General features: G+C 48.0%; 1 protein-coding gene across 4 annotated transcripts in view; it reads right to left on the bottom strand.

Moving 5' to 3' along the window:
* The window catches only part of ZBTB7C (zinc finger and BTB domain containing 7C), a 150,687-nt gene that overhangs the window by 35,359 nt on the left and 90,572 nt on the right, over nucleotides 1–24,756 (bottom strand). The window contains exon 1 of one of the 4 annotated variants that reach the window (XM_068177085.1): nucleotides 12,815–12,968. The exons of the other annotated variants lie outside the window; for them this stretch is intronic. The gene's annotated coding sequence lies outside the window, so the exon portion shown is untranslated. Of the gene's footprint in view, nucleotides 1–12,814; nucleotides 12,969–24,756 lie in introns of those variants that run through there. 4 annotated transcript variants of the gene reach the window in all.

Below are 24,756 nucleotides of genomic sequence, written 5' to 3'. Positions count from 1 at the left end.
CAACCCAAACCACTGAGTGAATCCCATATGCCAGGTGGTTGCCATGTGCTGAACCTCGAGCCCACACCCCTGGTTGGTGGCACCAGCCCAGCAGCCAGGTGGCTCAGCCCATCACTGGTAGTGTTCTGGCGCCTGGCAAAACCGGAGGATGTTCCAGTGCACCAGGACAGAGAAAGTGACCCAAAGGGAGCTGGGATTGGCAAGGTTTGTGCTGGTGGCATCACCCAGCACCTCCACAGTTCAGCTGGGATTATCACTGGATAAAACCAAAATGATGTGGGAATGAAAGAAGAGTGGGATTCCAGGGAAAAACAGGAATAGTCAGAGAAGCTGGGAATGACAGCTTGTTCCATCTACCACCCAGCCTGGCAGGGTGCTGGGGAAAGGGCAGGGTAGGGCAGGGAGGGTTTTGCATGCAAGTAGTGATACTCAAAAAAAAAAGTACCAACAAAGTGAGGCTTTAAAAAATATAAACAGTTTTGGGGAACAAACACAAATGGCGTGCAAGCTAAAAATAAGCAGCAGAAAGTGAAAAAAGGGATTAAAGGAGCCCAAAAGAAATAGTGAACAGCAAATTGCAGGGAATTGTTCGGCAAACAATAAAACGCTCCTCGCCATCTCCCTGCAAAAGGCAGATGGCACTGGGAGAAAGCAACCCCCGACAAATGATAGCTGCAGAAGGGGTGAAGGAGGAGGGGGAGAAAATTTCAGACCTGGCAGATTTGTTAAGTGGTAATTTTCCCTCTGTCTGTGCAGAAGACAAAGGGGAGGGAAAGCTCCCCAAGACAGGGATTGTATTTCACTCCGCGGTTGAGAAGGCTTTCGAGTGTCTGCAGATAGCAGCAAGAAATGGTCCTAAAAAGATTAGAGCTCTTAAGGTAGGGCAAAATACTATATCCAGACAACACACTCGAGTTTTAATGACAGCGAGGAGAGAATTGAGTGAACCATTGTCTGCTGCCTCTAGGAAACCAAAAACTTAATTTGAAACAGCACAGGCTCGAGCTGGACTTTTCCCACAGAAAGGCTTTACTCCTGCCCTTTAAGCATCACTTTGTATCCTTGACACATATTTTTCATTCATCTTTTTCCCATAGCCAACACAAGTTTAAGGGCCTTCTGCATTTTTAGAGTGATTTGGGTGGCTTGGCTTTGAGCATCTCCCTGTCTAGAATGCACCTCTTCCCCCTGTATCCCTCTTGCCAGGCTATTAACTGTGTTTATAGATACCCACCTGACAGATGAAGAAGGAAAGTGACTTTCCAGAGATGCATAGGGAATGTGCTGGAAAAGAAAATCACCCTGGGTTTTCCAAATCTCAATCCCCAGACTATCCCCTGCCCTTCCTACCCTTAATTCCACTATGGGCTTGCTAAGTGGGTGCAAACCAGCAGAGCTTCCATACAACATACTTTACACTGGGACCAAGACCAAGCATCACATCCAGCCTTAAATCACAGAACTGCAGAATCGTTTAGATTGGAAAAGCCCTTTACGATCATCAGGTCTAAGTGTTAACCCAGTGTGGCCAAGGCCACCCCCACATTTTGCCTGGATTGGGATTTTTGTGCCTCCCCAAAAAATGAGGCTGATTGCTATGACCCCAAAGTAGCCCATTTGCCCTTTGGGAGTTACCGGGACTCCCCTGGCACTGCCTGGCTGGGGACAAGGACAAAGCAGGGCATTGCTTTGCTGCAAGCCTCATCACTGCATATTCCAGGGCAAGGGGCGCGCCACTGTCATCCCCACCGGCCCCATCTCCAGCAGGTGACACTGAGGTGGCTCTGCCATCCCCCATCTCAACTCCAGCATCCCCCAGCCTGAGACTTTCGCTGCAGGGACCCCCCTGACCTTGCCCGGGGCTCTGTTGCTAAGAATAAAACACAGAGGGCTGTGCTGTGCTGGCGCGCGGTGGGATAATTGCAGGGAAGCGGCTGCTGTAGCCCAGCGACCGCAGTAATTGGGCACGGGCCATCCTGCAGCCAGGTTTCCCGTGCTATTATCCCCTTATTAACAGAAAGCAAATCTACCTTTGCAGAGGCAGCACTTCGAGCCTGGAATTATGCGGTGTGGGGCTGCAGGGAGGCATCCGCGGCATCTCTGCAACAGCCTCAGCCCTTTGCCACCCAAGGGGTGGGTGCTGGCAGGACCCACAGGATGCTCCCGCCCAAGTCATGGCAAAATCCCAGCCACAGAGACCCAAGGTCCCCTGTGGTCATTGGAAAGGTGAATGTTAGACTCAGCCACATGACGGTTGCCCTCATGGAGGCAGGCGAGTGAGATTTGTTCTATTAACTAATTAATCCCAGCAGCATCCCTCTAAGGTATGGCAGGGAGTATTAATTTAATCTCCCAAGGAGGAAAGCTAAAGGTCAAAAAGGCTTGAATTTCTCCTTGCCCACCTGGATGGGGGCCACAAGCTGAGCATTCATGGATTTAGGCTGGAAAATAATGCACAGCACCTCAGCTGGGATGGTCCTGCCAAGGTAGCACAGGATGTTAAATGTAAAAGAGGCAGAAGTGACAGCATCATTTTAAGGAGAATCAACCCACAATGCCAGGGCTCTCTTTGCTGGAATACCTGAAAGCAAAGTGCTGATTTCTGAGACACCCAAGGAAAAGGTGGAAGTCTCTGCAGGAGTTTCCTGGACTTCCATGTCAATGTGATCATGTGGCTTTCCACGGCGAGAACTAACACAGGTACTTCTCACCATCCCTGTCTTATTCCAGGCTAACTTTCTCTATGAAGCTCAACTCAGAAACAGTCCTGAATAAAATGTGTGCCCGATCATGACTTCTTACCTGCCTCAGAAAGTAGGTAGCAAGGCGTGAGTCAGGATTAAAGCTGGAAACTAGATTAAGTGCCTCTATCCAAAATGCAATCAACAATGAATAGAGCAAGGTCTGGCACATTTATTTTTTTAATGGAAGTTTATTAAGGTCTTCGGGGCCTTACCTGAATCTTATCTCAAATTTGAGATTTGCTTTGAAATGTATAAAGTGGAGCACAAATCTCATAAGGAGCAGCTGAGGGAGCTGGAAAGGGGCTCAGCCTGGAGAAAAGGAGGCTCAGGGGGGACCTTGTGCCTCTGCACAGCTCCTGACAGGAGGGGACAGCCGGGGGGTTCGGGCTCTGCTCCCAGAGAACAGGGACAGGAGGAGAGGAAACAGACTAAAGTTGTGGCAGGGGGTGGTTTAGGTTGGAAATTAGGGAGAATTTCTTCACAGAAAGTGCTGTCCAGTCACTCCATGGGCTGTCCAGGGCAGCAATGGAGTCTCCATCCCTGGAGGGATTTAAAAGCTGTGTGGATGTGGCATTTGGGGACATGGGTTAGTGGTGGCCTTGGCTGCACTGGGGGCATGGTTGGACTTGATGGTCTTGGAGGGCTTTTCCAACTTGAAATACTCCATGTTTCTATGATTCCCAGTGAGGCTCACTTCTACCTCCCCCAGTTTCCATGGCAGGCAAAGCCCAGCAGATGATCTACAGAACAATCTTAACCATGAATGTCAATAAACTCAAGACTGACACAAAGAATTATCAACCCTGAGTATTTCCATGCTTTCCTCTTTCTCTCCACCTCTTCTTAACGCAGCTTTTAGCCTTCCTCATTTCAGCAATTAATCCCAGCCCTTCTGAAAAGGCTGAGTCCTACAAGCTTGAAATCATGTCCACACAGAGCCAAATCAGCACAGATGTGCCAGAGAGCAATGCAGTCAGTTTTTCCTTCCCCTGAAACTTGAGACTACTTCTGCTCAGTGTTGTGGTGCTCTGCAGACTGGGGATGTCAGGACCCTTCCCCAGATGGCAAGCAAGAAGTCACCCTGGGAAGATTAAAGCAGAGAGAGAAGACCTGGGTTGCCTTCTGCATTTTTCAGCCCTTCTCCATCCCTTTGTGAAAGGCTGGTGCTGTTAAGCAACTATGTAAGAGATGAGAAGAGTCAGGGGAAATAAATAATACATAGATGTTGAAGTGTGTTGCCAAGGCCACCTCCAGGATGGATCTGTACCCTCTGGACAGCTGCCTGCTCCTGCCCTGGAGAGATGTCACTGGGAGTGAAATGGAGCTCCTGGGCAAGACATTGTTCCACAGTGATGCATCAGAAAACCTTGCAGGTGACAGAAACTGTAATTGCTGTGCTTAAACTTCACTGGCCCATTCCACCCCTGTGAAACCCAGCTTTGCTGCTGATTTCAGCAGAAGAAGGAGGCATGTGCCCCTACCAGGGCAGCTGGTAGGGATACCTCTCCCCAAAGCCTGGGCAAAGCCCTGCTGCCTGAGCAGAGGGTTCCTTGTACCCCTGGGGCCTCGTGGATGTTCTGGTTTCCATGAGGACCTCAGCAACATTCTTCATCTTCCCCAAAAGCAGCCCAAACCAGGTGCAGAGAGTCACCAGCCTGGAATAAAAGGGATCTTAGACCCAGTGTCTTCCTGGGGTTCAGGGCAGAAGTGTCTTGCCTGCAGAGGCTGCAGGGACCCCTGGGAGCTACACTGCATCCCACCAGCCCCATCCCCAAATCCTTACTTCAACAGCAGCTTGGCCACATCTGCCTCTGTTTTTCACAGCAACCCCCTAAGAGCTCAGTGGCACTGTAAGAGCAGTAAGAAATAACATATTTGACACTCCAACTACATAACTGGAATGCAAAATAAAAGGTATGTGGTGTGGCTGGATGCAGCCAAAACCATGGTGTGAGGTGCCCTGACTCATAACACGGAGAGCTGGCTGTGCCAGTCGTGCCAGCAGCCCACTGAAAGGGGTCCTGTCCCCAGTCTGTCCTTCCCATGGGTTAGGAGGTGAGGCATCACCTCTGGAGCAGGATGCCTGTCCCTCAGCAATGACACAGAAGCATCCAGCCCTGATGCACAAAGACACCAGGAGGGGCTGGGAGGTGATGGTGAGGGGTGCAGTCATTGGGGTGGCAGCTTCCAACCTTGCTGTGATGGAGAAGTCCAGGCACACTCCTGCCTCACTGCTGCTGCCTGCAAAAAGCCAAAATACCCCCAGCAAAACACTCTGCAACCCACTAACACCCCTCTCCTCTCCTGTGCCCACTGCAGAGGGCAGCTGGAGGGGCTCAGGAGACACAGCACAGAGGGATGCTGCTGGCACTCCTAAAATAAGATACCCACAGATAGTCTAATGTCTCTGCAAACCACCACCCTCCCCCCGACACACATCTGCCAAGATCAGAACTGGCTGCAAAGACTGAGGATGTTTTTTGAGAATTATTAGCTGTAGCTGTTTGCACGCATTCGCCTCACAAAGCCACTGGGAGGAGAGGGGGGGAATATTCTTCCTGTTTAGTACAAAAATATAGGTAACAATTATGAGGCAATAATTGATTCATCTGATAGTTTATTAACTGGAGTTGGGATGTGGAACTGACAGGCTCTGCAGCCAGCCTTTCATGTGACACGTTATTAAAGGCTCTTTTTCTGGCTCCGAATGGCAGTGGCTGGAAGATCAAAGGTCAGACATTTCAAGAAGTAAATTGGTTTAATGTGGCTGCAGATAGCCTCACAAAAACCTAATAAATATGCAGCGAAATGTAAGGAGAGAAAATTGTGGACAAGAGAGACAATTACTTTGAAACCAGGATAAGAGCAGCGCAGGCTCAAATTAATCAGTGTTAGGCCTTCTTCTCTCTGTCTCAGGATTTAGTATTCAGAGCAGGAGCCCAGCTGATAGCTGGGATGTGTGCAGGGAGCATTGATACCCAACACCAGAGCCTGCTGGGGGAAGGTGCTCATCTTCGATCCGCAGCTGGGGTGGTGCTGAGAGCCACCTTGGTTTTACAGGTACACCTGAGACCCACAGCAAAGGATGCTCGTGAGTACCACAGGACTCTGTGGTGGCTGGTGAACAGATTAGCAGTCCAGGGCTGAAAATACTCCTAAGAGGATAGGCTGGCAGAGCTGGGGCTGTGCAGCTGCACAAGAGAAGGCTCCAGGGAGAGCTCAGAGCCCCTGCCAGGGCCTCAAGGGGCTCCAGGAGAGCTGCAGAGGGACTGGGGACAAGGCATGCAGGGACAGCACACAGGCAGTGGCTGCCACTGCCAGAGAGCAGGCACAGATGGGATATTGGGAACCAGGAATTGCTGGCTGGGAGGGTGGGCAGGCCCTGGCACAGGGTGCCCAGAGCAGCTGTGGCTGCCCCTGGATCCCTGGAAGTGTCCCAAGGCCAGGTTGGACAGAGCCTGGAGCAACCTGGGACAGTGGAAGTTGTCTGTGCCCCTGTCCTGGGGGAGGCTGGATCTAGGTAATTTTGAAGGTCCCTTCCAAACAACTGTTCTCTGTGTACATGATTTCATTTTATGACCCTGTGGGGAGCCATTGGTGTGTCCAAGTAGGTTCATGGCAGCACTGGATCATCAACTCACAGCCCAAACCCATTGTCCATGGATAAAAAATGAACGCAGAGGGGCTTAATTACAAAAAGTGATGCTTTAAGCTCATCTCATTTTTAGCTTGATCTCGTGACATTTTCAGAAATTTGCCTCACTTATTTTTAAACTCCAGATAGTGATAACTGAATTATCTGGCTTTTGTTTGGATTCATCAAATGCTTTAACTCTAACAACCTCTAAACACACACAACAGAGGATTTCTTTGCCACAAAGTCACAGGTTCGGTCCTTTTAATTACAGGTGAGAAAACACCCACTCCAGCTCTTTAATCTGGAAAGGGACTTCCCACATGAAAATAAAGTATGATATTCCCAGCACAGCTGGAAACAGGAGCACAGGGAACCCATCCATGAAACAAAATGTCTGGTACCCATCGGACAAGCAGATGAGGGTACAACCTCTTTGTATTCCCTCTGCAGGTGACCTTCCCCAGCTGAGTCACTGTGATCCATCGTGGTTTACTCCAGCCCCACCAGACAGACAGACAGGGATTGAGCAGCAGGGTTGGTCTGTGATTCAGCAGTGCCAAGCCTTGCCTGCTCACCCTCACAGGGACCTTCTGCAAGCACCTAAAGTTTGGGACCCAAGGGCTGAACAACTCAGTAGAATCACAGAACCATTCAGGCTGGAAAATCTTGCTGAGTCCAACCATTCCTTCTCCCAGCACTGCCCAGCCCACTACTGACCCATGTCCCCAAGTGCCACAGCCACATGGCTTTTAAATTCTCTCCAGGGATGGGGATGCCACCACTGCCCTGGGCAGCTGTGTCAATCCCTGACCACCCATTCCGTGAAGAAAATTTCCCAATATCCAACCTAAACCTCCCCTGGCCCAGCCCGAGGCCGTTCCCTCTCCTCCTGTCTCTGTTCCCTGGGAGCAGAGCCCGACCCCTCGCCCCGGCTGTTCCCTCCTGTCAGGAGTTGTGCAGAGCCACAAGGTCCCCCCTGAGCCTCCTTTTCTCCAGGCTGAGCCCCTTTCCAGCTCCCTCAGCCGCTCATTAGACTTGTGCTCCAGACACTGCCTGACCCCCACTGCCCCTCCTAGGACATGGTCCTACACCATCAGCCATGTTCTCCATAGCTGGAGCAAGGATGAACGGGATCCCTCTGCCCACCACATCCCCATTCGTGGCTGTAAACCCCTCTGCCCAGAATGGACCTGCACCCAGAACAGCCCCCACACCTCCCTGGTGAGGACACCTTGTGAGAAGCCTTGGGGATGAGGCAGAGAGGGACAGCTGGTGCCACCTGTGTCCTGCTGGCCAAGGGACAGTTCCAAGAGAACCCACCCTTCACGGGTCAACAACAAGGAGAACTGATGGGACATGGACCTCTGCATCTGCAGCCCACACAGCCAGCTCTTGCCCTGAGTTATCTGCGTGTATATTGCTCTGCCATAAATCAGGAGCCCTGACACTGTAATTTGTATCTGGGGAACCTGGAGCAATTACAAAATCAGCCCAAACACCATTTGTTTCACAAGATTTTGCCCTTAGTTAGCACTGTCGTTCTGCTTTAATTGCACTGTAATTAATTGCAACAAAACTGTTTGGAAAGTGCATGTGCACAGTGGAAGGGCTGGAATATTGCAACCTGACTCCTCTGTTGCAGCCATAAGCATAAAATCTGTCATCCTCTTTCTATACAAAACTTAACATTCACTTTACCACCTTGTATCCAGAGGATCTCCAAGACCTCTCAAAGCCAGACTCGTGGAACGCGACTCCTTGCTTACTTTACATTCAGGGAAATTAAGGCTCAGAGGAGTTAATCTCTTTAATTTCTCTTCAGATGTGACTAAGAGGGCATAAATTGCCCGAAGTAAACCAGGCCCTGTCATGGATGTAAATCACAGCCCCGCAACACTCAGAGGTTCTCATGTTCCCTTGCAGCTCCCAAAGCCACCCAGCACCTTGAAGAGGCTGGGATCTGCCTCCTGTCCACCGAGGGGGTTGCCTCGTCCATAAATTGAACGTGGAGCAAAAGATCTCCCTAAAGACAGACAGCAGTGAGAGTTGGAAGTGATGATGTCCCACCCCTGGAAGTGTCCAAGGCCAGGCTGGACAGGGCTTGGAGCAACCTGGGGTAGTGGAAGGTGTCCCTGCCCACTTCAGGTGTGTGGAATAGGTGATCTTTAAAGTCACTTCCAACCAAAATAATTCTACAACAAAGGAAAGCAAACCTGATCCATTCTTTCGCAGTCCATTCCTTTTTAGCATCCAGCTGTGGCATGGAGATACTAATCCCAGCTGAGGTGGGCTTCCAGAGCCCCCTCCCAGCTGGCACTCTGCCTCTCAGCACAGACTGCAACAGCAGCCATAATGTAATTGCTGGGCAGCCACTTGGAAATGAGAAGCCACCAAATCCACCCACAGCTGCCTTGAGTCTCATCCCCTGAACAATTATTTCTGTGGAGGGAAGTCAGCTGCACTGTAAGTCTGCATCCCTGCAAGGCTGGGGAGAAGATCTGGAGGGACACTGGAGACAGGAGGCAGGGATGAGCCGATGTGGCTCATCTCCTCCCACACACCCTCAGTGAGGGGCCGGGACAGTGACTTGCTGCTAAGGCAGGAGGGGACATCTCCCATTTTGAAATTGCTCAACATCCATAACAAGAAACTCTTGGGTATTTTTAAACTAAACAGACTTGCAGAAAAGCATATACTCTTGCTTTTCCTCCCTCTTTGCTGTTTTCTTTTTCTATTTCTTCTTTTTTCTCCTCTTTCTCTTCTCTTCCTCTTCCCTCCCAGAGCCACATGGTGGAGAAAGGGCCCACATTTTGCATGAAGGCAGCAGTGCCAGCACAGGGGCCTGTGGATCCACCTCTACAGCCACCCACCTGGCACTGTGGTGTGGCACATAAAGAAATTCCATGGCAGAGGTGAGGATGCACCTGCTTGGAGGAGCTCATGGCAATGGGAGTCAGCCAGGGAGCGGGCAGGCAGCAGCAGGGGGTCCAAAGGCAGCAGCAAAATGATTGGGATTATCCCAGCAGCAGTGGCTCTGGAAGATCCAGCTGATCTAGAAGACCTCCCAGGCACATGCCTAGAGAGCCTGGGGTTTGGCTGAGGATCTGCTCCATCAGCTTCAACTCACCTTGGCAAAAGGTGCCCAGATACCATGGTGACGGGCTCAGCAGGGATAAACACTGAACATGGGTGTGGGTTGTTTGCATAGTTAGGAAGCTGGCTGGTCTCCATCCCTCCACCCTGCCTCCTCCCAGCAGTGCCAGGACCTCAATCCAAAGTGGTCTCCTTCCTCCTCCTGGGCTGGCTCATCTGCGGGCAACACGGAGGCACTTCCCAAACTGGTTTCCTGCTAGGCAGCGCAGGGTGGGGGACAGCAGTGCTGGGCTGCTGCTTCTGTCTGGGAGGTGGAAGTCATTTGATGGTCCCCACATCCGCCTGAATCCACATGGAGACAGCGCAGAGATTTTTCATGGTGTGGACAGTCCCTCCTCCTCCTCTTCTGCAGCTGCCAAGAACATCAAGACCCTTGCAAAACCAACAGATGGGATATGGTGGCCTTTCACCCCCCGCAGAAAAAATCACTCAGGACCACCACACACCCATTCCTCAGGTGCAAGGGCATCTTTTTGAGGAATAGGGAAGAAGGCAATCCTAGAGTAGCGAGAAATAAATCTATAATTAAGGCAAGCTGCTCACATGAGCGATACTCGAGACTTATGCAGACCTGTGAGCAAAGTTGCCATCAGGCACGCAGCTCCTCTCAGGCTTCCAGTAAGGAATAAAAAAGCTCTGACTAATATAAAGAGGCCTCCAAATCATTCTTGGCAGAAGCATCCCAGCCTCAGATCCCCTCCCTCTATTCATCACTAAAGCTTTCTCAGGCAAAGGAAAATAAACCGTGCAGCTAACTCACTGACCTGGCCTGCAGCAGGGTGCAGCTGGGTGCTGGCTGCCCCTTCTCCAACATTAAATGACAATGTAATAGCATATATGTACGTTATATTAATTTTTATATTGTATGTAAATTTACAGTATGTATTATACTCAAAAATTGTACATTGTACAGGTGTATATATTTATAAATATATTATGTATTATATTTATATAAAAAATATATATATATACATGTATAAAATAATATAAATATTAAGGGGAATAACGACACGCAGATGAGACCCATCTTGATTCCATATTCCCATCTCCATCCTGCCAGGAAGACAGGGGCACTGGCAGGGACAGGGATGGGTCCTCCCATCACTGCCTGCTTTTCCAAGATTATCCACACACACTCAATAATATCATGTTTCTCTGCGGTCTGAGATACTTCACCTTTTCTAATTCCTTCCAAGTGCATAAAAGCATTCCACCAGGGACACTTAATGGGAAAAAGACCAGGACTATGAACTGGGCAGGGAAGACTCCAGTTTTGAAACTATTTTAATAGCTTGTTATTTAATTAAGAGCAATAGCTCTGAAATTATGTCAGTGAAACTTGCTACTTATTTATTAATTAGAGGAGGAATTTCAAAGGAGGCTACGGGAGTTAGGTGCTGGACAGCCCCAGGCTTGCTGGAAAATCCCAGGTTTCTCCAGCTAATGCTTGCTCAGTGCTCAAACACGCCGGCTCTGACTTCTCACTGCTTGGCACCTGAAGTAAACAGTGTCAAGCACAGGCAAAAAGTGAGTGTTAAATACTGCCTGTTCTAGATCAGGGGTTTGGAAAGTCCTTGCTGCAGAGGTGGGAGTGATGGAAGGTATTGCAAGACCAGGGAGAGACCACAGAGCATCTCCTTTACCTTCCCAGGAGTCTTGCTGGGCTGTCCTGGTGTAGATACATCGGGATATGGGCTGAGAAGCCTGTAAAAGATTTCTCCTCTGATGTGGGGTGCTAGAGATGCTGAAGGCATAAAGGCCTGGCCATGCCCATGGTATCACTCCCTGCAAACAGCTCTCGGATAGACCCAGCAACGTCAAAATCCTTCCAGGAGGAGAAACCCCTCTCTGATTCCACTTCCACCAAGGAGAGGGAAGGAAGAAGTCCTATTTAGCTTCACTCCTCCAATATTGCACCTGAGTGAACTGTAGGCGGGTTCCACATCCCCTTTCTGGGGGCAGAAGAAGCTGCAGGTCCCCGCACGACCGCGATGAGCGTTCCCGTCCGCCCAGCGCGCTCTGGGAAGCAGCGCCGGGATGGCCGAGCACCGGTTCCTCCTCCGCTGAGCACATTCCTCCCCTCCTGTTTTCATTCAGCCCAACCTTAAACAAAACCACCGCTGTTGTTTTTATCCGCGGTGCGGATCTGGGAATTGCCTACATGGGGTCAGGGGAGCTGGAGAGGCAGTTTGTGCTGCTGAAACTGAGTTTCATCTCCAGAAGGAGCTGGTGAAAATGTGCTTAGCTAGGCATAACACTCTGCCCTGATGCATCCTGTTTGCCAGTGAAGAAGCAAAAAGTTCCCAGATCGACTGAGATTTACACCCAAGCTCCAGACGTGGGGTCTCCAGATAAAGGAGCTGTGGCTTCCCCATACAAGCCCCGCTTGCAGCATGGGCAGTGTGGAGCAGGTCAGCTTGAGCTGGGCTTAACCCTGCACCAAGCATCAACCTCCTCCCGACCATGCTTCCCAGCATGTCTTTAATCACAATTTTTCTGCCAGCATTAAACCTTCCAAGACATTTTAACTGTACAAGACAAAAATGAGATTTTTTTCTCTCAAGTTTTCTGCAATGAACAACTGAAACAGAAACTTCTTTAACACAAATACTAACAAACAAGTATTAAAAATATATAATAGAATATATATTATTTTGTATAATTGTAGATATTTCTATCTGTTATATATTTCCATCTACTGAAATATTTATATTAATATATATTCCTATTCTACTCTATTCTATTCTATTTTAAATATTAACTGCCTCATGAGATCTCTTCTGCCTACACAGCTGGACATACTGGCAGATCTGTTTTTGCACTGGTATTTCCCATCTAAAGCAAATAAACATATAACTAAGTTGGACCTTAAAAAAAAAAAAAAAAAAAAAAAAAAACCCAAGCCCCACGAATTGAGAGGTTGTATCGTACAGGTGCTGATGTACAGCCAAAATCTTCAAGCTTGGTAAAGATTCAAGATACCAAGGAAGGAAATCAGACAGAGATCCACGGGTTTGAGTTCAAACAGCAATTAAGAACGCATGTAAATGGCGATAGATTAGTACAGAGGATCGCTAAGACGCGCCAAAGACTTCCAACACGAGCACGATTAGCCCCCGAGCAATAAATTCAAGTGCCTTCCCCTCCTCTCAATATCCTGCAAAACCCCTAAAAGCTGGGGAGAGAGAGTGGCGGGCGGGTGGGGGGAGAGGGTTTAAAAAGTAAAAAAAAAAAAAAAAATCACATATTTCATAAGCCAGAAATACAGCGTGTGACCCACCTTGCCTCTCCAGGTGCCGACCCTCGTGCTCCCCTCGGCTGCCGTGGCTGCGCGGGAAATCCGGCAGCGTCGCTCCCCGGGTGTCTGCAGCCAAGCGGAGATTGTCCTTTATTTATTTGTGTGCAGAAAGTTAAGCCTTTCTAGGAGCGGTTGGGAGAATTCACTCCCACCACTCCCTCTAAACCAAAAGTATTTGGCACCAAGCCCTCCTCGTCCACCTGTACTATTAATGTCTAAACAACACACGGGACACGGACTGATTATTTGTCGGTTTCCTTTTTTAAACCAGCACACAAAGTCCTCCAGAAAGAAAAAACTGGGGTGTTTGTTGAGTTTTTTTTTTTTCTTTTTTCTTTTTTTTAAGATTTTTTAAGTCTCATTTTTCTTAAAGCAGGTTTATCTCATTCTTTTCGTTCTCTGCTCAGTGAGACAATCCCCTCCCTGGTCTAACTGGCGACCCCCGATTTGCCCCCACAGAGGTCACTCTGTGGTTGACTCTCCTACGATCTGCTCCGCTTCCCCTGCAAACTGCACCCACCTCAGTTGGGCAAATGTGGGGGGGGGGGGGGTGAAAACCACCTCCTTTGGAAAAACAACTGGCTGTAATTCAACTGAAAAATTAGGCTTTAATGAAATGCACATGAATGACCCGAACAAGCAAGAAGATATAGAGACAAAGTATCTTCAGACAAGGAGGGTGGTTACTCAAGCCCCTAGTTACTGAGTTGCCCTGGTGACAAGACCCCCAACTCGGGTGTCCAATCCAAGGAAGGAATGACTGAAAAACCTTCCCGAGTGCCCAGTGTGGGGTTTCCAAGCCCCACCCCGAGCACTGAGGTTTGGAAGCCAACTCCTGGCCACCTCAGCTACGCCTCCTGGGCCAACAATCCCATCCCGCACGCACCTCCTGTGGCCCCTGGCCACAAGGATGTCCCCAGAGGAAGATTCACCCCTCGGGAGCCGGTCTCAGCAGCCACGAGCAGCCTCACCTGGCTAAGCCCAGCTCTCTGGCATGCACACAACCCCAGAGGGTTGGCCATCGTGTTGAGTGATAAATAACTGGGCTCCCTCCTCTCCTCCTCACTGGGTGCCCCAGGGAACAGCTCGTTCTTGAGATTCTGCCCCAATTTAAGCAGTCACACTGAATAAAACACTGCATTTCATAAAATGCTAGTTACTTTCTGGCACAGGTATAATAACAACAAGGAAATAGATTTTTTTTTTTTTTTTTTTTTTTTTTTTTTTTTTTTTTTTGTTAATACAATAAATTCGATGACAGCAGCTGGACACCAAGCTCCACGTTACATGTTTTTCTGATGGTTTTCCTCCAAAGAGGCACATTTAAAAAAAATAAAAACAAATCACAACCAAAATTGTTTATACAAGGGAAATCTTTCTGAAGCACAAGGCAAAATCAAGTGTAAGATAGCCTGGGGCAACCTGGCACTCCCAGACAAGGCTTGGAAGAGCTCAGTGCTCAGCGCATGGTTACTTTTGAAACTTTTATTACACGCTTTCTCAGTCTGTAGGAAAAAAAACATCAATGCTGTTTCCATCCCCACACCCAAAGCACTATCTGCAGCTCCTCTGACTCCTGGGTTTCTAAGGAGTGTCTGGGTAAATCAGTACATGAAGTCGGAGTGAACAATATATCTGGCCCCAGATAAGGGCAGAGCAAAACTTGGGCAGCATCCAGTGACTGTCAAGGTCGGCATGGAGAGGAACACCAATTACCGCCCACTGCTTTTCCTGGTGCTCCCACAGCTGGCATCCCCTGTGGGATGGGAGCACCCGTGCAACCACCCACCCAAGCTCCTCAAGCAAAAAACCATGCAACACTTCACTTCTCACAAAACCTAATTTCCACTCCCCCCTCCCATCAAAAGGATTTGCCTGCATCAATTCACCAAAGCCAATGTGTTGAAGAAAAAATTACATCTCTCCCTTGCTAGAAAAGCACGTCGTTCAAGGTGCTGCTTCTCAAGATGGTTTAGAATCAGGGTGTACGAAAATGTCCTCAGCACCATGGAGGTGTCAGAGCATGTCCAGGGTAGGGAATGGAGCTGGGAAGGGGCTGGAGCCCCAGGAGCGGCTGAGGGAGCTGGGAAGGGGCTCAGCCTGGAGAAAAGGAGGCTCAGGGGGAACCTTGCGGCTCTGCACAACTCCTGACAGGAGGGGACAGCTGGGGGGGTCGAGCTCTGCTCCCAGGGAACAAGGAACAGGACTAGAGGAAATGTCTTCCAGTTGCACTAGGAGAGGTTTAAATTCAATATTGGGGGAAACTTCCTCGTTGGAAGCATTGTCCTACGCTGGCACAGGCTGCTCAGGGCAGTGGTGGAATCCCCACCCCTGAAGGGGTTTCAAAGTTGTATGGATGTGGGGACATGGATCAGTGGTGGCCTTGGCAGTGCTGAGGGAATGGCTGGACTGGAGGGCTCTTCTAGCCTAAACTAATTCCAACCCCAAATCCTTGCAAGCCAAACCCGGTACTTTAATACAGAAAAATACCTGGGTGTGGACTGTGACAATTGAAACATCTCAGTGGTAACTTTGAGTCCAATACCACTGCAGACCAATTAAGGGTTCCACTGAACCCTGGAAATTATTTGCCCTTTTCCATATGAAATTAGCTCACTATTTTTTTTTTTTTTATCACTGTTAATGGAAGGTTGAACAGGTCCCCTACACTAAAATGAGGAGAAAATAAAGTACCTCTAAGAAGGTGTGAAATAAGAACAGCAGGAGAAAAAGAAGAAAAGGTTGTGCCAGACCCCACCTTGATTTACAAGGATAACAGGAAACACCTAGTAAAGATATAACAGAGAAGGTTGCAATGATTGCTTACCACAGGTAAGGAAAACTCTAAATTCAAGTATTTTCAATTGAAAACCTTCCAGAAGAGTACTTGAAGGAAGGTTGTCTAATCAGAAAAATAAAGAAACTATCATCAAATGTAACGATTTTCATGGGCAAAATATATTTTGACACAGTTTTGAGTGGGTTGGTTTGTTTGTTTGTTAGTTTGTTTCTTTTTTGTGTGTGGGTTTTTTTTTTTTATTTTTCTGAATTTATACAATACCTTCCTTTTGCACTTTAGTTAGTTTTCCAGGCTGATTTTAAACTTTCTAGCTGGAGCCCAATAGTCAACTTCAGTGTATACAGCTCTCTGAGAGCTAGAGGAAGATATTTTTTGCAATGAGACTTACTGCATCAGTCACATTTTTCAAAGGAAAATAATTTTCCTCCTCAAACATCCCTATTTCATTGCCAAACTGCAGTGGTTAAAAAAAAAATTCTTTTTTTTTTTTTACAGGTTGATTTTGCTAAGAAATGGAGCCCATAAGAATATTTCCCCCCCACTAAATCTCACTGGAGATGCTTGGAAATGGGAAACTTGGAAAAGCCTGGGGAGGTTTCCTCCAAGGTGTCCATCCCACACACTCTCACGTGTTTCCATTTGCCATGGTGCGTGTCCCCGTTAACTCCAACGTGGCAAGAAAGTTAAACTTGCTCTAAGTGCTTCCAAATGTTGGCCTTATTTTTAAGAGTATGGGGAAGGAAGAGATGTGAGCCCACAATGCTGACAAACACCTTCCTCGCTGGGGCACCAGCAGGGCAGAAGGGAGTAGGATGGGGACCTCACAGAACTTGTTTAAGGTCTCTGTGCCCATGGCACAGAGATGAGCTGCTGTTTTTCCATCTTTAAAGAGAACTGTGGACCTTAGGAAAGCATGAATGGGCAGGTATTTCCTTGCTAGTAGTCCCACACCCTGCAGACGAGGAGCAGTTTCCAGCAAGAGGCTGAATTACCAGTTACCCCATGCCACAGTCTGGGCAGATTCGCTGGTCCAGGATGTGTCCATATACAAAGCTGCTGCTGCCACAATACCCTGATCCAAAAAATCCAAAAAGCTCTACAGGAAATCAGTGAAAACCAGTGTTGATGAAGTGCTTTCCCTAAACAGCCTCAGTGTTTTCATATTTGAAACCTTAATGGTTGTAATCCAGATTGATCCTGAGGGATCCCCATTGTTTTGTTACAGAAAGCAGAAGTCAACGAGGCTCCATTGTCTCCAGCAGAAGGACAGTCAATTACTCTACCCAGAGTCTTTCTCAAGGAAAGGAAGCACAGTTGGATTTCTTTCAAGAAACAAGCCTGGATGGAGCCAAGGTGATATTGAACAGGTGTATGAATATATATATGTGCAACTACATGGAAGGATTTTCCTACATCATATGGCTTCACTGAGAAACTCTTGAAAGAGCTGTCCCACTGACCATCCCTGACTGCCACCCTGACCTGGAAATGCAGTTACCTCTGGTCCCCCAGTGCTCCCAAATATTTCATGATCCACAGTTCCCAGCCCTTCTTGGTCCATGCAACTTCAGGGTATGAGGAAGATGTCACGTTAGCAAGAACATGGGAAAAACCTCTGAACAAACTTTCAATTAAACCTGTATTTGGCTAGATGACACATGCCTGAAGGCAACATCCTGGTAAAAAAAAAAAATCTCAGAATGGCTTGGATTGGGAGGGACTTGCAAGACCATATCTTTCCAACCCCCCCGTCATTCGGAGGGACACCTTCACTAGAACAGGTGACTTTACTGCTTTTAATGCTCCAGTCCTCCCTTCCCCTTCATTGGGAAAGACTTTTGAGTCTGTTTCAGTTTGTGTTGGTGCAGGGCTGGGACTGGGTGAGGTCAACTAAGAATAAATGGTGATAAAATGAAATTTAAACACAAAATGGATGTTAACAACAAAAGGGATGACATGGCTCAAAGACCCTGTTTTCAGGGGCTTGGTGGCTTGATGCATAATTTTATCAGGGACACCTCTCACGACCCAGGGCAGCTGAAGCTGGGTGAGATGAAAACCCCCAAGGAGGTTTTGATCACACAGAGCTTCTGAACATTCACCTTACATCTGTCACCATCCCCAATGCCAAAAAACTTCCCCAGCACCTCAGACCAAATTTGAGACAGGTGGCAAAAACCCAAATATAGTCTGCTGCAGGATGGAAGGGAGAGCATCTGCAAAGGCTCAGATGCTACTGATGCTACAGAGAGCAGCCTGACCTCCACTGCAATCATTTTAAACTTCCCTGTGCAATTCACAGTCCCAGCTGCAATTTTGAAAAGCTTTCTCTGCCTCGTAATTTCTCGGCAGGTTATTTTTCCTTTGCTCTCACACAAAATGAGCCACAGCTCCTCGCTGGGTCCACTCACACCATCCCACACGTAGATGGGCTAAGGACAACCAAGACAACGGCCCGTCATAGCCAGCATTTCAGCCTCCAAATGTTGGTAACCCTCTGAACAGATCACTTGCTTTCCTTCCCAAACTGGAAAGTTATCCTTAACCAGGAATAGCAAATTCCACAGAAGCTCCCTGATGTAGGTGGAAACAAATCTCTTTCACTTTCAAAAGCTGTGGATCAGGCCACAGCTCCTTGCAGAGCATCACATTAATAGTGAGAGGCAAATGAACCATTTTACTCCTCCTAGCTGAAAGAAAAAAATAAAAATGCAGCTGACCTGATTTACCTTCCTGATAATGTATTTAAAAAAATGTTCCTGGGCTCAGGACTTTGCCCGCTGAGATTTCAGATGGAATGAGACTGTTTATGTCATGACCACAACCTTCTGAAAAATGCCCCTTTAGATGGGAAAGCTCACAAGACCCTCAGGTATAATGATCTCAGCTATATCAATAACCACATTTCGGCAGATTCATTATCTGCTCGCCAGCCTGCTTGGCCGCACAGCGAAGCGTTGCAGCAGGATGGAGCGAGAAAGGAAAACATTGAATTCAGCCCTTCTTCCCACATTAAAAAAAAAAAAAATTGACATTATGGGTCATTCTTTTCCTTAGCAAAAGCCAAGCTTTTATTTCCACTGCTTTCACACTGTACTCGGGAGGGAGGACCTGAGCTACACACAATATTGAACACGGCTCCTCAATACCCCTTCAGTGGGTGCAGGAGGACTTTCCTGCACAGCTCCCATATTTGCTCCCCAAGCATCCTCATCCCTTGCCATCCAAAACTTTACAGCATAACTTTTTCTTTTTTTTCCCCATTATTCAAGATTTTAACATCCATCACTCCATTACTCAAGGTTTTCACATCCATGTTAAATCTACTCATGGATTTCAGACCATACTTCATATGAAGTTTAGGCTACAAAACAAAGGTTTATTTCATATCAGTTTTTTCAAGCAACAGGGACCGTTATGATCATGTATTTTGCCCTCCAGCTTCATACAAAATAAAATACTTCACCCAGTAATTTCTGCAGCAAGGCTCTCATTCCTGCCTGCCCTCCAGCATTTAGAAGCAGAGGCAATCTTAGCTGGAAGATTTCAAATCAAGGGGGCTTGCCCCGATCCTTTGGCAACTGCTTCTAGAAGTTTATTAGTCTCATTTTAAAAAAAAATTTAGCTCTTTTTTCTGAGCATCTCATCACACCAACCATTTTTCTGCTAAAACATTTTGACTCTCTTCCCAATTTGGAGATGTGAAGGCTACAATTCTATGAGTAAGTATGAGAGCTGTGAGCATCTCCCACAATATTTCACAACAGAATCCCAGAATGGTTTGGGTTAGAAGGGACCTTAAAATTCATCCCATTCCACCCTCCTGCCATGGGCAGGGACACCTCCCACTATCCCAGGTTGCTCCAACCTGGCCTGGGACACTCTCAGGGATCCGGGAGCAGCCACAGCTGCTCTGAGCACCCTGTGCCAGGGCCTGCCCACCCTCCCAGCCAGCAATTCCTGGTTCCCAATATCCCATCTGTGCCTGCCCTCTGGCAGTGGCAGCCACTGCCTGTGTGCTGTCCCTGCATGCCTTGTCCCCAGTCCCTCTGCAGCTCTCCTGGAGCCCCTTGAGGCCCTGGCAGGGGCTCTGAGCTCTCCCTGGAGCCTTCTCTTGTGCAGCTGCACAGCCCCAGCTGTGCCAGGCTGGCTCCAGAGCAGAGGGGCTCCAGCCCTTGGATGCTCCATGGCCTCCTTCAGGCTCATTCCAGCAGCTCCACATTCTCCTTATGTTGGGGGTCCCAGAGCTGGACACAGAATTCCAGGTGGGGTCTCACCAGAGGGAAGTAGAAGAAGGCCCTGGAAGATCTCTGCCCCTCCAATGAGTGCATCTTCCCCTCTTGCCACAAGATCACATAATCATAGAATCACAATGTTGGACGAGACCTTCAAGATCATTGAGTCCAACCTAAGATGTGGGATTTATTATTGCAACAACCCACAGCTGGGGAAACAGGAGAAAAGGAAAATGGCAAAGGTAAGATGGGAGAAAAAGCCAGCAGCTCTGTCTTAGGTCAGGGGAGAGAGCAAGCTGCCACAAACTGCTAGGAGAGATAAGAGCTTGCAGATCTAGGGATGATTAACCTAAAATTAACATGGCAGCATGGGGATGGGGGTTGACATGTAGAATGGTCACCACTTAATCTCAAAAGTTCTGGGGGCAAATCTCATCCTTTCTGGTAGGGCTGATGGTTTTGGAGCTCTCGGAGGTGGCTCTGCAAATTCGTAACTCCTCCTTAATGAATGAAAAGCGATGAAGGGTAGAAAGAGGAATTTTCTGGTCCTCAGGCCTCTTCCAGAGTCCTACACTGTGTCAAACCAAAGAATGGCCCTCCCAGCAATGGAGTCAAAACAGCAGAGACTTCTCTGTGCAGGGTCACAGAGCAAAGCACCCATGCAGTGCTCAGCTGCATATGGGAAGGGACAGCCAACAGTCGGGGCAATATTGTAATGCCTCTGTGTAAATCAGCGCAGCCTCAGATGGGGAGAAAAGTAATGATGCAGAAAAGGCAAGAAGTGTTCAATCAATATTTCTGCCCCGCATCTGGAACGAAGGCAGGATGAGGTGCTTGTATCACATGAGAAGGATGAAGTACTTTCCAGTCCATTAGTAATAAAGGAGGTTGTTAAACAGCATCTACCAGTGATAAACAATTTTGAATCAGCAGGCCTGGATAACTTGCTCCCAAGAGCCATCCAACAGCTGGCTGAGAAGCTCTCTGGCCTGCTGATGTAAATTTTTAATAAATCTTGAATACCAGGGAAGATCCAGATGGATGGAAGCATGAAAATAGTGCACTGATCTGCTAAAGGGGCAAGTGGGATGGTCTGAGGAACAGGTTGGCTTGCCTGCCATCAGTCATGGGTAAAATAATGGGAATCCTCCCAAGAGTCACCCAGAGGAGGAATTAAAGGATGGAAATACAGCTCATGTTTGTCAGAGAGGTTCTGTGGTCAACACACCATGTCAAACAAAGCTGATTTCATTCTCTGAGTAGATTACAAGTTTGGTTAATAAAGATAATTGCTTAGAGATAATATACATATGCTTTTGTACAGAATTCGATTTACTAGGGCGTGGCAGGTTGATTATAAAATGAGCACTGCATTACGAGAATAAAGCACATCTACAGGGGATTCAGAGGGCATCCCCGCAAATAGCTGTCAGAGGGGAATCAGGCTGTTTCTAGGGGGATTTCACAAGGCTCAATCCCAGCTCTAAGATTCAGCTTTTTCTAATCTGGAAGCAAATACAACATCGCTGCTGATAAATCAGCTATGTACTAGACAAACAGGAGAGGCCAAGCCATCTGAGCAGAGCTGAGATGATGACAGCTCAGCGTCTGGCTGGGGTCATCACTGCCCCTCAGAAGGTGAGAAGAAGGGGACAGTCTAGGAAAAGCAGAGGGAGGATGCTCAGAACTGGGGCAGCGATGCTGTAGCAGGTGGTGGTGGGGGAAACCACAAACGCCTAGGGAGATGCAGACCCCAGGCTCAGCAGGAGGGCAGAAAGAAGGCTGGATGTCACACATCCCTAGGGAAAACTTCTTGGAGTTGGTTTTAGAAGATAAATCAGAGCCTGGGATGAGAGAGGTCAGGATGGAAAACACTCAACTCATGGGCGGAGACCTCGGTGACACCTCGAAGGGAAGTGCAGAGATAACAGGCATGGAGTGACATCCTTATGGGCAGCCTGAACACATGGACACCTGGGCCTTGTCTGCTGCTCCAGACTCCAGAATCCTAACTCTAGCTGAAAGAAAAGGTTCTGAGAAACCTTTAGCAAGCCTAAATGCTCAGACAACCCTATGAGAAGCAGCTTTTCTGCATCATGGTTACACCCGAATCATTTAAACTACCCTTAGCACTCTCTTCAGCAACATCTCTTTTTCTTTTTCCCCCTGAAGCATCATCAATTCAATTCAATTTTATTTTGGTTTACTTCTACTCTTCCATCCTCAAAAACCAAAGTGGTTACTCATATTCACATGAGGCACATCATGTTTAGGAAAAGCTGCTCACTCCTCCTGGCTGTGGCCAGCCAACATCTATCCCTTGCTTGGGCAGGTTTTGGAGAGATGTGGGGCTCACAAAATTCAAGTGAGAGTGCATTTCCCTGGGTTCAGAGCAGAAGAGGGGAGAGAGAAGGGTGCATGCCCACCAGATCATGTGTGCTCCTCACTCTCAACCCTGGGGCAGGCTCATGTCTTTGGTCTTCAGAGTATCCCAGGAGCAAGGAGGTGATTTGGACACACCAAGCCAGGCCACAGGAGCAGCTTCACTTGTGTTTTCCTCTGGGTCTGGATGGATAGTCTGGTACCTCCTCTTTTTCCTGCTGCTTCTGCAGTTTCCTTGGAAGGGACCAGACCCACTCAGTCATGCCAAAGATGAGAGGAAACCTCTTCATCTCAAGAGCCAAGAAAGCCCTGACGAATGTCATGACCACATCAAGGTTAGGCACCCTCACTGGATCTCATGGAGGTCCCAGAGCAGCAAGGATGGAGAGGAGGGTCTCACAATGGACTGGCACTGTGGCATTTCTCCTGGAGAGTGATGTGGGATGTTTGTTCCCTGATCCCAGCCTGAACCAAGCTCAAAGATTGCTCACTGCCACATGCACCAACAGAGCAAAGGTGGGCAATGGTCCCTGTGAAACAGCCACATAGAAAAGATGGAATTTTTTTGATCTTATGTCTTTCCATCCTCCTGAATATAATTCAAGGAAAAATATAGCTTTTTTTTTTGTCAGGATTTGCAGAAGGCTTCTTGTCCTAAACACTCAGTTTCCTATAGGAACTGGAGATGAAATCTGGCTAAGGGCCAGGCTGGCCTCACATTTCCATTTGACTCTGCCACTAACTGGTGATGGAGAGCCTGCTGCTCACGATGTTCCTCAAGGGCTCCTCTGACTGCTCCTGCTCCAGGGACAGAATGAGGTCAACAATTCAAATCCCAAATGTTTAACCCAAACAGGCCCCATCCATCAACACCTGAGCAGTGGATTAGAATACATTGTTATTGCTGAAGGTGAATTGAAGGGATGAGGCATTAAATCACAAGTCTTACCTAATGCTAGACATTACAAAATATTTCAACCTTTGCCAAAAGGGGGGAAAAAAATAAACCAGTTTGTCTTAAAATCACTGAATGCCAACCAAGAGAGTTTTGGTGAGGTGATCCAAACCAAAGGTAAAGACTTCTTCAAGAACACTGCAGCCACCTTGTTGGGCTGACCAGATAAAAATAAGGTAAAAAATAAGTGCCCATCCAAAAAAAAAAAAAAAAACCCAAAACCATCTGGGGTCTCACCTGTAAATGCCACTAGGCAGATGCAGCAGGAACCAATGAAAAACCTTAGGTGCAGGATCATCTTACCTGTTGTGGCTTCCACTACCCAAACTGTCAGAAGCTCACAAGAAACTTCATCTCCCCAAAGAGTCACTAATTTTGATGGCCTCTTCTATCTCATCTGAATGTATTTGCCTTATCTCCAGAAACACTCAAGGCCAGGTTTGATTTGGCCTCAAGCAACCTGTTCTAGTGCACGGTGCTGGAATGAGATGAGCTTTAAGGTCCCTTCCAACCCAAACCATTCTGGGATCCTGTGATTCCATGCACTAAAGGGGAGATAGGATCTCCACAGCACCTCCTGAACATGCCTTTAAGTATCTGTGCTTGGCACAAAGCCCTCAGCAGGTGAGAGCCCTGCCAGGGAATGCCCCATTGCCTTGCCTGCCTCCCACCTTCTCCTCCTCCCCAGCTCTGCAACCAAGCGCAGCCAGGCTGAGGAGCAGAGCACAACCACAAGCGCTCCAATCCCTCCAAAAAAGGTATTGCCTCCACTGCCACCTTCCTCATCTCCTCCAGCTCAGGTCCCTGGGACAGCATGTTTTTCCTCTGCCACAACCAACGCTTGACGAGGCAGAACATCCCCCCCCCTCCCCGGCTCCACTCAAACCCGAGGGAGGGTGCAGCCAGAGTAAATTACTTAGAAGAGAAGGGGAAAAAAAAGTAAAATTAAATAACCATAGAAGACAAAGGCTTCTTGTCTCAAAATCCTTAGCCAGCCAGCACATCAGGCAGGTTGGCACCATGCTCAGGTGATGCTGTGTAGGCATGGGCTGTGCTGGGGTTGCTCTGGGAACCCCACTGCAGCACCCCCTCCCAAATTCAGCAGCAGGGACACCCAGTGCTCACCCAGACACCCAGATTGTAGCAGCTGGGTAAAACCCAGGATTTCACATTTGGGGAGATGTGTAAGACCCAAAGGGCTTGGGTCTGACTGCTCCAGCAGGACGTGACTTTTTCAACAGGTTGAACTTGTAATTGCATATTTTTCTCCCCTATATATATATATAAAAGAAAGAGGAGGAGGAGTAGAATGGACTCATTTATCAAGTGCAGCCAAACACTAGGCTGGACTCAGTCAGTGACACTTTGTATAATGGTATTCCAGTTTGTCCTCCTAAATAATTCGTATTCTAATGAGCCCTTTTGCTCCAGCAGTAGTTTGTAGCCCCCACAGTTCCCCAGGTCCTTCTGTGCTTTAATTTGATTTTTAAAAATTTCCACTGCAATATTTTTATTAACAAAAAGAAAAAGGAAAGCAGGCTTGCTTCCCTCC

The sequence above is a fragment of the Anomalospiza imberbis genome, chromosome Z, assembly GCF_031753505.1.
Source record: "Anomalospiza imberbis isolate Cuckoo-Finch-1a 21T00152 chromosome Z, ASM3175350v1, whole genome shotgun sequence".
Classification (NCBI taxonomy): Eukaryota; Metazoa; Chordata; class Aves; order Passeriformes; family Viduidae; genus Anomalospiza; species Anomalospiza imberbis.
Note: the sequence above shows the minus strand (reverse complement) of the source record. Positions and strands in the feature narration are given on the sequence as shown.